This window comes from Anabrus simplex, chromosome 2 (genome assembly GCF_040414725.1).
Source record: "Anabrus simplex isolate iqAnaSimp1 chromosome 2, ASM4041472v1, whole genome shotgun sequence".
In the NCBI taxonomy this organism is placed as follows: Eukaryota; Metazoa; Arthropoda; class Insecta; order Orthoptera; family Tettigoniidae; genus Anabrus; species Anabrus simplex.
In genome coordinates, this window is record NC_090266.1 from 656893980 (window position 1) to 656906629 (window position 12650).

The 12650-nt window shown below is 42.2% G+C and overlaps 1 protein-coding gene across 1 annotated transcript in view; it reads right to left on the minus strand.

Annotated features, from left to right (window-relative positions):
- The window catches only part of LOC136864327 (polyamine-transporting ATPase 13A3), an 869746-nt gene that overhangs the window by 28638 nt on the left and 828458 nt on the right, over positions 1–12650 (minus strand). The gene's annotated exons all lie outside the window — the stretch shown is intronic.

The following is a 12650-nucleotide window of genomic DNA, read 5'->3' on the forward strand; positions in this document are numbered from 1 at the left end:
TAAGTCTAAATCGCGAAAGTAGAAAGGCTACACAATACTAACTGTACAAATCAAAATGCTACATTTCGAACTTTAAAAATTACCAACCCTAATCAATGGCTTCCATTAGCGTTGTATTTCTTATTGATATGCCACGGAGTGATTTTTGATCTCGACATCAATAGTCTCGTTAAACTACAAGATTGTTATAAGCTGCAATTCATTTTAACTTTTGTATACATTTATATAGACAAGTAGAGTTTAATCTCAATATATCGATCTGAAAGGGACAAAGGCTTCTTCAAACTATTGGGAACTGTTTATACGGAGAAGGAAGCGGATAATGCACACTTCAGATAGGGAGTATCTTTCAAGTTTTGTGTCATCGCTGGCTCCTCTTCTCGAAATTCACTCCAGGGCAATGCTTCCTTAACGTTTCGTAGCAACAGATGTGGTTGTTGCACTGAAAAACGAACTCCGTTGAGTTGCGGATTCCTCGCGTTTAATGAACCCCTTAGAAATAGATAACTCTTAATAAATTGGTTAATCAAGACCCTATTCCTTTAATCAGCTCCGTATATTCGCTCTCGTAGCGATAATTATGACAACACTCGGTTGTTCTCCGAAACCAGCGAAGAGGTTCAACTTCTTGACTGAGGGCGCGGGATCGTAAGGAGGGTCCGCATGGCGAGGGGTACGAGGAACATGGAAAACATAGCCAAAGCGAGCTGACCGGCGATAGACACGAATTGCATCGAGCAGCCCTGAAATTAGCCGAAGCATTGTCTCAAAGAACGCGGTTAACATTTGTCATATGTTGCAGGTTCTGATGTAATAAAACATTTTGGCAACTGTGATTTGTATACCATCAATAGGCGTTTAATGAAACGTTTAATTAGAAATGCGTGTTTTATGAAAAGCAAACAGAAAAATACAGTATATCAAGACATAAATAACAGTAATCTACCTACCACGTTCTTGAAGCATTTATGCCTACGCAAGCAACGTCTTCAATATCAGGGGAAATTGGATCAGTTTGAAGTAACTACACTTCATACACACTCTTCCATTCCTCATCGTTTTCTCAACTTCGAGTTACAGTTATATGCCTTGAGAGAAAAGTCACGTTGTTAATCAAGCAATGTCACTATTTTGCAACTATGTAAACATCAAGTAACAATACATTTTAACATATTGTGAAAAGCAGTGAACCCCCAGATGTTTTATACACGCGCCGCTAATGGCTACGGGCGATTCGAATTATTTTTTAGCATACGAGGTCATTATGTTTTCTTTTTCCATATGATATTTCAACCATTTTATCTTCAGTATTTTTTGGAGGATATGAAACTACTTTCTCCTACCATTGCCCTCCGGTAGGCCTGAACATGCTTGGGAACAGCCTGCACCAGTAAGGACTTCTACACTGAATTGTGAAAAGCATGGAGAAAAATCCACAGGAACGCCTGGCCAAGCTCGGCGACTTCGCAAAGCGTGTTAACTCCAAGCCAATCGAGATGAGCTGCAGTAATCTAGTCAAAAGGCTGAATATCCTAAAAAATCAGAGCCAATATTTGTATATATTTTTGCTTTCTTTCTTTGCACAACGTTATTTCTGGGCCAGATTTGTTATTATGTTCATTATTTTAAAAATATTTAACCTTATAATTTATTTTACGTGAAATTTTTAATTTCTTTAGAGTTAGTGGTTTAAATTGTATAAAGAATTTGTCATGTACCTATTTGTAATGGATTTTCTGGATTATACAGAATACTTTGAGTTCTGCTGTGTATATAAACTCAGCAGTTTAAGTGGCATCAAGCCACAGCAATGAGTGTGCCATAACGAAAATCATTGTCTCCTTATTCTTATGAAACGAACAGTCTCTCTTCTGTCTTATTTCTTTACTTTCTAGGTTGAGTATTAATGACTATGTAAACAGAAAAATAGCGAACAAACCAAGTTCCTTCAACAGTGGTAATTGTTGGGAGCACATTGAATTAGGGGAGCAGTTTTATCTTAGCTCCATTGTAACCAGGCAACGAACTGTGGCAGGAGCGCCTCTTGAATGACATCAGGCTATAAAGCTGTCAGGAGCCGGGAAGCTGCCCACAACAAATGCGCTTTACTATCGCACCGGCGCCAACAGCACACACTGCGTTCGGAGCACTAGGTTCAGTCTCCTTCACACATTACACAAACAAAACGTACATTCGTTACTGTTCTTGTCTTCACCAAGAATTTCCGGATTTTTTGCGACTTTCAGCTATTTGGTACGCAAACATAGAAAACATCAGAAACGCCATGCCAAAGGGAGGAACTGTTGAATGACGTTGAAAGAATTTCAAGTCCTGATCCTCATGCTTGTAACTCAGCTCTTAAAGGACAGATGTACTGTCTAAGATTCACATGCGCCCGATCAAGATTAAGATGGTCACAGTTACAGTAATTTCCCTTGCCAGGCGAGGGAGACTGTTCTATATCTTCCCGACCTAGCGGTTTACAAGCGTCATCGCCATTACCTTCCTCTTAAGTAGCTTACACGCGGTCAAATGGTTCCTCTCCATTTTATTCCACTACCACGCTCCACTCAACGTACGGTAGCTTAGCTTTATACTGTAGGTAACAGGGTCCAACCAGAGAAATATGGGTCATCCCTCTAATTTGTAATTCCTTTGCTTGTTCTGGTATTTCTTCATTCACCTGTTTATTATGCCCAAACGATCAGTCTAGTCTGATTCTCAATTTTATCATTCTCCCACTTTATCATTTTTTGTAAGTCTTCAATTCCCTCTCTGTAGTTTTTATATACTGATCTGTGCAAATCCAGAAACTAAAAGTCGCTGGAACAGACAGTGGCCAATTGCAACCCTTGGAAAGGGGAGATTTTGGACGTGGTAGAAGCCAAGAAGGTGCTGAATACTACAAAGGTCATCACCAACTTTCCTCCTCGATTTGACAAGATGAAGGTTGATGATGTGCTTGTCAGGATACATCAGCATGACACCAAACTTCCGACGAAAGAGTGGAGAGTGCTGAATGCAACAACTACTGATGAAGCAGGAAGGACAATTGTTTTGGCACTTAATGAATGGGATTTTGAAGAGCTCAAGAAGAGAGTCCTTAAGGCCAGCTTGGACTTGAGCAGATAAAATTTCAAGTAATTAAGGGAAAAACAAAACCTAGCGTTGGCATGTATGGTACTGAAAGTTCTACAGGCCAACCTATAACATAAAAAAAAATTCAGCTGTGGCCAATTTCGTCAGGAAGTTCAAGTCCGAGGCTATCGATGTGGCTCTTATACAAGAGCCATGGGCAGTTAAGGGCAGAGTAGCAGGACTGGCGGAATCTGGAGGTAAGCTAATGTACGATACTACATCTAATATGCCTAGAACATGTTTACTTGTGAGCAGAAAACTAAAATGCCTTCTGTTGCAGGAACATTGTTCGAGGGACTTAGTGGCGGCCAAGATAAAACTTGGAAATTGGGAAGGTCCCAAGGAAATAACCATAGGCTCTGCATACCTCCCATATGACTCAACTAATCTGCCCCCATAAGAAGTTGAGAACCCAATTTGTAACGCAAATAGGAAAGGCGAACACCTATTCCTTGGAGCAGATGCAAATTCACACCACACGGCATGGGGCAGCACGAATTGCAATGCAAGAGGCGAGTCTTTAGTTTATTATTGGAACTGAGTTGACACTAAACATAGAAAACAAGCCTGCATTTATAAATAAAATCGTAGGGAGGTAACAGACATTACACTAAGAACTATGCATATTGTAAGCTTTATTAAAGACTGGAAGCTGCTGGAGGAACCATCATTGGCAGACCACCAGCACATCCAATTTGCAATAGATGCGAGACTATATGGGACTGAGATGTACAGGGACGCAAACAAAACGAACTGGGATAGATAAGAGAAGTTCTAGGGAAGGCTGTACAAAAAATTGTAACTAACGTGAGCGGACAGAAAGAATTGGATGAGGCAGTGAAACTATTAGAAGAGGCCATTATAGACTCATTCCATGACAACTTTTCTCTTAAAGAAAAGAAAAACACCAAGAAAGTAAGGTGGTGGAACAACAAACTAGCCAAAATGATAAAAGAGGTTAGGATGTTTTATAGAATATCATCTAAAAATAATGTGGGACGTATATCATAGGAAACTCACCCAGTATAACCTAGAGATACGGAAAGCAAAAAGAAAATCTTTGAGACTATTCTGTGAAAAAGTGGAAACACACACTGAAAGACCATGGCTCCAGAAGGTTTATAAAGCAACCCATATAAATCAGGTGGGGACACTGGAGAAATCAGAAGGATCTTTTACTCAGGCGGGGAAGGACACGCTGGGGATGCTAATGGCGTTTCACTTTCCTGAGGCTGAAGAGATGTCAGAAGAAGAAACGGTTGGAACAGAGACCGGAGCTCGAAGAGCAGACTGGAACTATGCCAACAGAATAATAAAACACAACCATGTAAAATGTGCAACCGACATGTTTCACCCTACAGGAAGGACGAGAGATACTCTATGCCCTGACGGACCTCTTCAGAGCTAGTCTAGCTTTAGGGTACGTGCCGAAATCATGGTCTGAAGCTAAAACAGTATTCATACCTAAACCTGGAATGGAAAACTACGCCTAAGCCAAAGCATACAGACCATTATGTTTAACCTCCCTCATGCAATGGAGAAAATTCTGGATAAATATATATCAGAAGAACGGTGCAACTGAACTCAACGTTACATGAAAATCAATTTGCATATAGACCTGGCTGGTCCAATGAAGTAGCACTCCACCAGTTGGTTTGTAAACTAGAGGAAGGCCTAGAATATAAAGAAATTGCACTGGCGGCATTTCTAGATGTAGAAGAAGCCTTCAGAAATACAACCTATGACTATCATCAAAGCATTGGGGAAGAGCAAGGTGAGTAAAACCGTAGTCAAATGGATTAAAACTATGATAGACGGAAGGAAGATAAAAGCACCCCTGTTTGAAGAAACGCTGACGGTTAGGACCACCCGAGGCTGTGCTCAGGGAGGAGTTATTTCACCTCTGCTGTGGAACCTCGTGGTGAATAAAATCATAACTATGCTCAACGAACAGGATTTCTATACACAAGGATACGCAGATGACCTAGTGACTGTGGTACGAGGTAAGGTGATGAGTCTTATCCAGGACCTCATGCAAAGATCACTCAACCTTGTGGAGAACTGGTGTCGGGAAGAACAACTATCAGTCAATCCGAACAAGATAACTCTGGTACCTTTCACAGGAAGGAGAAAATGAAAGGGAAAGAGATCACTGAAGCTCTTCGGGCAAGATATATATATGGAAGAACAGGCACTGAACCTAGGTGTAGCGTTAGATCTAACCTGGAATCCACATATAGAAGGGGACATAACCCGGGCCAAGAACTTGCTGTATGCATGTAAAAGAGCCGTCGGGAAAACATGGGGCCTAAGACCATCAATGGTAATGTGGATATACATAATGATCATTAGACCGTTGATGGCCTATGCTGCAATCATCTGGTGGCAAAAGTAAGTCAGGGAAAAGTCGGCAGTAGATTGGATAGCCTACAGAGTATGGCATGCATAGCCATAACTGGGGCTATGAGAACTACGCCGACAGAAGCCTTTAATACTTCACTAGACCTCTCATCACTATGCAATTTCATAAAAGGACAGGCTAGAATGAGTTCATATAGATTGGCACAATCAGAGTGCTGGAATGCACAAAGACCCAATCTAGGACACCGTAAAATTAACAGAGTAATAACTGAGGAAGTTCTACACATGACTTCTGATCTTATGATACCGAAGTACAACTTTGAAGAACCGTTTGAGACCCAGATAATAAAAAATATAAGACTGGAATATCAACAAATGGAATACTGAAAAAGAAGATAGTGTGGTGGACTGATGGTTCAAAGACTGGATGGCATAGGAGGAGGGACCAACGGGGGAAGACCTCAGGTCAATCCAGATGAGCCTGGGCAGACCCACTACAGTCTGTCAAGCTGAAATGATAGCTATCACAACATGTCTTGAAGAAAATCTGAAAATGAACTATAGGAATAAGAACAAATTTCATTTTTGCGGACACCCAAGCGGCCATTAAGGCACTAGAGGCAGTCCGGATAATATTCAGAATTGTCTGGTATTGCCTCTCACTTCTCTTGAAGCTCTCAAAGCACAACATTGTCAAAATAATATGGGTACCAGGGCATGCAGGTATAGAAGGAAATGAAAAGGCAGATAAACTGGCCAGGAAAGGGGCAGCAACACATTTTGTAGGCCCAGAACCTGTATGCGGGATTTCCTATGGACAAGCCCGATACTGCATAAGACAATGGGTACAAAAGAAACAAATGGAAAAACTGGAAGAATACGCCAGGATGAAGGCTTGCAAAGGAACTGATATAAGGACCAAACAAGAAGCATACTACAGAACTGTTGAAACTCAGCAGAGAAAATATGAGATGGGTAGTAGGACTGTTGACAGGGCACTGACATCAGCAAAATATATATGTGGGAAATGCAATGAAGCAGAAGAATCAGCTGAACACACACTTTTCGAATGTGAGGCGCTGGGTAGAATCAGACTCTCCACTCTAGGACTACCAGGTGAAGAGAGAAAATCCAAGAAGACCCAGTAAGAACAACCTGCAGCTTTGTGAAGAGAGCAGGTACATCTAGGTGAGAATGAAGGTAAAACATGGTAGCAAAAGATCTTAGAGGTCAACGCTAGTTAGGAACTAATATTTAGAGACCCCATGAAGAAAAGAAGAATATACTTCTCAGACACGGGCATTCGGGAGATAGCAAGTTCGAACTCCACTATCGGCAGCTCAGATTGTTTTCCTTGTTTCCCACTCTCACACCAGGCGAATGCTTATGAAGGCCGCGCTCACTGGCTTCCTATCCCATCGTCGCCATAAGACTTGTCTGTGTGACGTAAAGCAAATAGTAATATAAAAGTTAATGCCCTATTATGCATTTAGACGCAGAAGTTAATCAACGACAACTGCAAGATGACTAATGGTGGAGAAGGCAATGGCCCAAGCGATAGCGATAACCAAGTAAATAAATTGTGTGGACAGGGTTGATTAGCGGCACGAGGAACATAAAAATCATCCAGCCTTAAAAAAATGTCCAGACCACCGACGGAGAAGTCGTATGTCCCATGTAGACCACAGCTATCTTGAGCCTTCGGAATGCAACAAACAAGTGCATTTACTGAACCATCCTCGTTCATTAGCACATTCTTGACCTGTGGACTGCACTATCCTTATAATAATGAGAATTAGCCTGTGGAATGTGGAGTAATCGGGACCCTCATTTACGATCACACTCCAAAATGACAAGTTCTAATCTAAAACTAAACAAGCTTTTAGATTTACATGACCGTTGATATCGCGAGCATAGCCATAGCGCGTCCACAAGAACAAATAGCAGTCGCTTGGTGACAAGGCAGTAACAACTTCCGTGCCTCCATGTACAAATCTCAACCTAGCACTTACTGTACGGTCATACACACGACTTGCCTCACGTGGCTATCAGCTTGCATTCGGGAGACAGTGGGTTTGAGCCCTACTGTTGGCAGCCCTGACGATAATTTTCCGTGGTTTCCCTTTATCACACTAGGAAAATGCTGGGGCTGTACCTTAATTAAGGCCACGGTTGCTTCCTTCCTACTCCTAACCCTTTCCTATTCCGCAGTCGCCGTAAGACCTATCTGTGTCGATGCGGCGTAAAGCAATTTTTTTTAATTAGGAAAAAACGACTGGGTCTTTGTGTTAAAGCACCGTAACTACAAAAGTTGACAGATTTGGTATTTTATACCAGTCTATAGAAAATTCGTCCTACTCCGAGACAAAAGATCGTAACTTCGTTCTGTATGTAATACAGGTCCTAACTACAAAACTTCGTCCTTTCTTTATTCGGTTTATTTGGTGACAAAGACGTATCTCAATAACGATTAAGGTAATGACTTTGCTAAAGTTTAAATAATACTAAAATGCTCCATAAAAATATTTCCCTTGCATGGCTCATCGAAATTGTTGTCCGGCATTTAGGCTAAATGATTAGTGCCAAGACTTCGGTTCAGAGGGTTCCCGATTCGATTCCCAGCCGAGTCGAGGATTTTAACCGCGTATGATTAATTCGTCTGATTCGGAGACTTCATGTTTGCTCTTCACACACACACACACCATACTACCGAACGCCACATAAACGCGCAATAGTGAATACATTCGTCAATACAGTATTGATGAAGGAAGGGCATTCGGCCGTTTACATTCACATTTGTTACACAAACACTACATAGTTCGCATGGCCTGATGGTTGATTTCCTCGCACGGGAGCGACATTGCCTGCTGCCAGTTACTGCGACACACTGGAGTGTTAGTGGGTAGCAATTGTCGAAAAACGACCTGGACTTCTCTGAAAGGGGTCGTGTTGCTGCACGTCAACGCCAGAACAGCATGCGTCAACTGTTACGGTGTTTCCGGTAGGAGGTACTGGACCATCCTCCCTTCAGTCCTGACCTGACACCCAGTGAACTCCACCTCTTGAGACAGTTAAAGAAGGATGGTAAGCAATTCAACGACGACAGGTCGTTTAATATGCTGTCGTAACGTGGCTTCAGGGACTGGACGCAGATTCCTTCGATGTCGGCATCGATACCTCAGTGGCATGAATGGTGACTACGTTGAATTGAATAGTAATGCGCGTCAGAGCATCCTTATACCTGTGCGAGCTCTTACATTAATTTTTGAAGCTGCCTTGAATATATATTTCAACTGATTAGAAGAACCAAACCCCTTGTATTACTGCAAGCCGATACTAAAACAGGTTACAATTTGCAAACTGTATGCAGAAACCTCTGAAAATGAAGAGATTGTTTTATGACTGGTGTGACACTTCCGCAGTGTAGAGGTGGTCTCACAAGATTTTAATGGAGCCTCGGAGGATGAGAGGCACGATTTCACGGATGCACTTCATTGGATATTGGAAGCGCATCCACGCGAATGTAAATTGTCGAGGTACAGTACCACGAGCTCCGAATATTAACACTACTACTTCAGTTTCCTGAAGGTGGTATTTAGATTTGTATTAAGGAATGGTTGATTCATATTTGTTCTTTTCTGCATTGACTTCTGGCTGGCTGCTATGGTGCTCAAACCTTATTGTCCTATCTAAAATTTATCCTTGATAACCATTTAAATTCTACCATATCAGTTCTATGTGGGGCTGCCTGGCCGAGGCGGTAAAGGCGTGCTCGGTTCGCCCGGAAGGACGTGGGTTCGAATCCCCGTCAAGAAGTCGTAAAATTTAAGAAACGAGATTTCTACTTCCGGAGGTGCATATGGCCCTGAGGTTCACTCAGCCTACACCAAAAATGAGTACCAGGTTAATTCCTGGGGGCAAAGGCGGCCGGGCATAGAGCTAACCACTCTACCCCATCATGTGCCGAGGTTAACAATGGTGGAAGCCTTTACCTTCCACTCCTCCAAGGGCCTTCATGGCCTGTAAGGAGGTGACTTTGCTTTGCTAATATCAGTTCTATGAGAAGTACCGTTTATTGCCAGTCTGGGCACCTTTCTTCATGCATATTGAATGAATGCTTTCTCAGTTCTTCAGCGATGGTGCCGTGAGTTCCTTGGGATCTCTCCTCATCTGCAGAATTCCAGGACATGACCAAGTGATCCTCTTGTCTCCGCGGCAATGCCGGTATCTGGCTAGTATTCATCTATATAGGCTCCCTCCACTCGCTATAAGACAGTCCGTATGATCCCGTACCCAAGTGTTTGCTGGTGTATACTTTTTGAGAAGTTGCACCCAAAAGAGTCATGCTTGCGGTAGTGAACACACGGAGGTAAATTCACGTTCTCGCAGTTCTTGAACAGCAGGGCCGGATATAATGGGTTCGAACCCCACTGCCGGCAGCTCTGAAGATAGTTTTCCGTGGTTTCCCATTTTCATACCAGGCAAATGCTGGGGCTGTACCTTGATTAAGGCCAGGGCCGCTTCCTTCGCCCTGCTAGCCCTTTCTTATTCCATCGCTGTTATAAGACCTAAAGCAAAGTTAAAAATAGATCTGTTGAGAATGAAAAAAGGTATTCTTGAAGCAATTTACTCTAGTTAAAAGTATAAATTATAAAAGTAGCTTTCATTTCTGAAATTAACTTTTTGTCATGTTCTAGTATATTTCTTATATGTTTTGAGAATTTTGAAGGCGTATAAATAGTAATCAACTGAAATGAAAAAAATCCTAGTAATAACATTTTGAATACAAAGTATTTTCTCATTTCTTTTCACATGTAGGCCGACTTATTTCCCTGATTATTAATTTATAAAAAGCATTCTTTTTCAAGAACTTCAAACTTTGTGTTCCCAACTAGCCATTGGGACAAAATGAGGCCACCTATGTCAAAGGTCATACAGTAGCTGTCAGGAAGGTTCTGGTTATAACTTTTTTTCAGATTGTGTAACCCTTAATGCCTTCTCTTGTTTATGAGCTAAGGGAAAAAAATCCCATGCAGTATTAAATGAAGGATACTAAGTGTTGAATTACCATACAATGACACTCGTGAAAGGAAACTATATTTGTAATAATTTGAGGGCACCGTGAAATGCACTTCACAATTCATAAACCCCACGACTGAACGCGGTGAGCTCCGGGATGCGAACGTCAGACCTCCCAAAGGTACGGATGACAAGATCACTTATAAGGATTATTTCCTGTGGTTTGAGATGGTTCTCAGCTACAACTCCTTGACCTTAGTGTACAACAGAGGGTCCATAAAATCTGAAGTTTATCGTGTATCAAACACCTACGTCACCACAAACGAATGACCATATCTGACTATATACGGAGTATTTTAGCACGCCTGTGATGTTCAAAGGAGAGAGCATGCTCATTTCCCTGTCACTGTTGATCCTTTATGGGAAAATTTATCATCATGGCTTGGTATGACATCACAGGTCCAATGCTTCATTACAGTACACGAGGATCATTTACTGAAGCGTATACAAAGCAGGGAGGGGTTCACTTTGGTGGAAATGTCGTAAGCAGTGTGGCCTACACGGACTACTTTGTTTGATGGCAGACTTTGCTAAAAGCCTGCATTTAATATATTGGAGCTTGACGAGACGTGCTGAGAGAATGATTAGAAAAACAGAATTATCAAGAATAAAGAAATGTTAGTAGGGGAAATGCGTCAGGTTGGGAATAGAGAACCAAAACAGGTGGATCGTTTCAAGTATTTAAGATGTGTATTCTCCCAGAATGGTAGTAAGTGAAACTGAAGCAAGGGGCAGCAAGCGCAGTGAACTCACAGTTGCGATCAACAGTACTTTGAAAGTAGTCAGCTATCGGATTTGGTGTACAGGAGTGAAAGCTGTACGGACTCAGGATAAATATTATTCATAAGGTAGGAGTAACAGACATGAATGCAGCGAGACAGACTGGTGGTATACAAACAGGAGAGAACTCGGAATGGGGGAGAATAAGGCCAGTTAGCCAGAAGGTGCTATTACATGTCAGTCTGCCAAGTCCACTGAAATGCATGTAGTAACCGACCCTATGAGACACATTCACATTACCGGTTGCATTAGTCACTTCCTTACAGAGACAGGTTAATAATAATAATAATAATAATAATAATAATAATAATAATAATAAAAATAATAATCGCGTGTGACCTCGGGAGAGGAGATGATGATGATGCTTGTTTAAAGGGGCCTAACATCGAGGTCATCGGCCCCTAATGGTACGAAATGAAATAAAAATCCAATTTCATCCACTACCCAAAATAAAATTAAAAATGTCATGAAGAATTAATGGATGGACATGAACCCAATAAAAAACAAAAAACAAAAACAGTGGATCAGACTCAAAAAAGGATCGCAAATAATAGTACTACAGACCAAGGTATCACTCATAAAGCACAATGATGCTTGATGTCTCAAGGGGTCAAAAATCAATGTATAAGGCCCCTCAGAATGGTATATGCCGCGAGTAAAGTAGAACCATGGTATTTGTCATGTTGGGGTACTAATCGAAAGTAGCGAAGACTCACGGTGTTCCACACAAGATGGTACTATTCACAAGTATTGTACTTCGTACAGGTAACGCAGACCTATGGTGTCTCGCACAATGGCGCCACTCCTAGCCAACGCAAACCGATGAGTTTCCTCACCTAGGTGTACTAGGCACGGGTGCCGGTCCCACGGGCACCGTGGTGTTCCTCACATAGTGGATAATAATCACAGGCAACGCAGACCCACGGTGTTGCTCACATGGGTACGACGCACGGGTACTGGAAACCCACAGGGGAACCAACTCTCTGCTGCTACTAACCACAAACCCATTTCGTACCGAATATAGTGGTACTACTCGCAAGTACAGGCAACCCATGGTGTTCCCCGCGTGATGGCACGAATCAAAAGCAGTTTCATGGTTCCAATTCAATCATCCCTTGGTCGCCCCTTTTAGTCGCCTCCTACGACAGGCAGGGGATACCGCGGGTGTATTCTACATGTGCGTCCCCCACCCGCAGGGGATAGTGTGTTTGGTCCGCGAGAGGTACTTTATTTTCCTCAAGTCCGCCGGCAAGCCGGTTAGGACCCCCCTATCCGCCACCTGGGACGCGCCA